The 2,037-nt window shown below is 42.1% G+C and overlaps 1 protein-coding gene across 1 annotated transcript in view; it reads left to right on the top strand.

Moving 5' to 3' along the window:
* The window catches only part of SSH2 (slingshot protein phosphatase 2), a 114,685-nt gene that overhangs the window by 100,232 nt on the left and 12,416 nt on the right, over positions 1 to 2,037 (top strand). The window lies entirely within an intron of this gene.

Below are 2,037 nucleotides of genomic sequence, written 5' to 3'. Positions count from 1 at the left end.
AATCAGCTCTTCAGTTGCTCATTCCACCACTGAGTTTACAATGACTTATGGGTAGAAAAGCCATACTAAGTACCTTACTACACTGCACCGAGGCAATATCTCTGTGGAAGTAGATTGCCCCATCTTCCTTCCAAAGAGTGGCTGGTAGATTTGAACCGCCAGCCTTCTGGTTAGTAGTCAAGTGCCTTAGGCACTACGCTACCAGAGCTTTGCAAAAATGGAGAGAATACAAAGGGAAGTGATCGTTATAAGCTCATTACCCACAGGCAGCAGGCAGCAGTACCTTAACTATTTCTCCAGGTCTGTCTTCATCACTGATACTGATGGATTTTTTTTTTTTTTTTTTTCACAAAAACTGTTTGGCAGCTTGCATCTCTACACAGTACTAGGGCTATCTTCCTGTATCAATAGGAGCCAACTGTTTCCAACAGTAATTGGATAATTGGTTATAAAACAAATAACTAATTTCACTACATTGATTATTACACCTTTGGTTGTGAAAGCCACCTTCAGTTGCTCACGAAGAAGATTCCAATATTAAACTGGATTTAAGGCTCAGTTTCCTAGGATGTGTTAGATCTTGCTTTGTTTTTCCATATGCATGTTCTGGGTGGTTTTGTTAGGGCAAAGGCACAGCTGCCTAGAAGCAGTTGGGGCTGGTGCCAGGGTTTGACTCCACTGAGTCTCATGACTTGGTCTTGACTCTTGATTCTGGGCTGTGCTTCCCGGGAACAAAAATGTTAAATAGCTTTCCAGCCTATCCAGGCAGAGGGACCACCCTCCCACTCCTGAAGTATTGTGAAAATGTGGCCACAGCATAGCTTTATGGTTTCCACTAAAAAAAAAAAAAAAAAGCCACTCCCATTTACTCAGTACTTGGCAGGATTTCATCTGAACCGTTCTCTTAGGAGGCTGAGAGGATACTCAAGCCTCCTCTGTTTAAAAAGAATTTATAGGTCTTTAGGGCAAGATTTTGATGACATTTTTAGATTAGATCAGAAGGTAGGACACAGCAGTTCTTTTTGGCAGAAGAAAGAGGCATCTGAGGGTTTGATGAGACATAAATATTGTATATTCCCAGACATACACACATGACAGATGTTAGGCAATGTCCCCATGTGACCCATCGAGAGGAAGGATACTATGTGTCCTGCCAATTACAGTATTTATTCTGGAATCTCAGGCTACTGCAAGCTGTTGGGTTGGGTTTTTTAAGTGTATGTGGCTTTTCTTAGATATTAAAGGAATTTCAGAAAAATCTTAAATGAGAATAAGAAGGGCAGCAGAAACCCACAAGTCACCCTTACTCTTGCATTTCCCTTTCCTTTCTGTTCTGTCCTGCCTTCCTGTGCTGGATTCATGGAAAGAGGGGTGGCCCGGGGAGTGAGAGACCACAGAATGTGAGTCAGTAGATGTGGTTTCCATTCCTGTTTCATCCCTTGCTGTAACCTTGAATAAGTTGCTTCCTGTTTCTGATCCTGACCTGACCCCAACTGTAAAATTCAGGAGACCTACCTCACAGGATTATTGTCAATAAAAATGTATATAAATGTTCATTATGTATGGTTAAAGGTTTTTTCTGATATAAAGGGTAATCTGTGGAGGCTGCCCAGAAAATACACATATCCATGTACCATTTATTTCTTCCTCTTTGACATCAAACACTGTCTCCCAACACCCACAGGCATAGTAACTTCATTAGAAACTGGGATGAGAAGTGGTCCTGGAATTCCCCATACTGTGACTTTTTCTGGTTTTTAGGAACTAGAATTTAGTGCTAGGGATCTCATTTAGGCTGCTTTTGGCTTCAAGTTACAAGATCCCTCCCCCAGCCTGATCTCAATGACAAAAACGTGGCACACTCAGATCAGGATTAATTGAGGAAGGTTTTAATAAAGAGGCTATTTGCAAAGGTGTGGGCTTGTAGTAGACTCACTGGGAACTCTCAGCAGAGCTTTTTACCACTTCTATGGGAGCTCTGGTAGCATAGTGGCTAAGGCACTTGACTGCTAACCAGAAGGCTGGCAGTTCAAACCC

The sequence above is a fragment of the Orycteropus afer genome, unplaced genomic scaffold, assembly GCF_000298275.1.
Source record: "Orycteropus afer afer isolate SDZICR_OR568_19922 unplaced genomic scaffold, OryAfe1.0 scaffold00042, whole genome shotgun sequence".
Lineage (NCBI taxonomy): Eukaryota > Metazoa > Chordata > Mammalia > Tubulidentata > Orycteropodidae > Orycteropus > Orycteropus afer.
The sequence above is the reverse complement of the archived record's forward strand: the minus strand, read 5'-3'. Positions and strand labels throughout refer to the sequence as shown.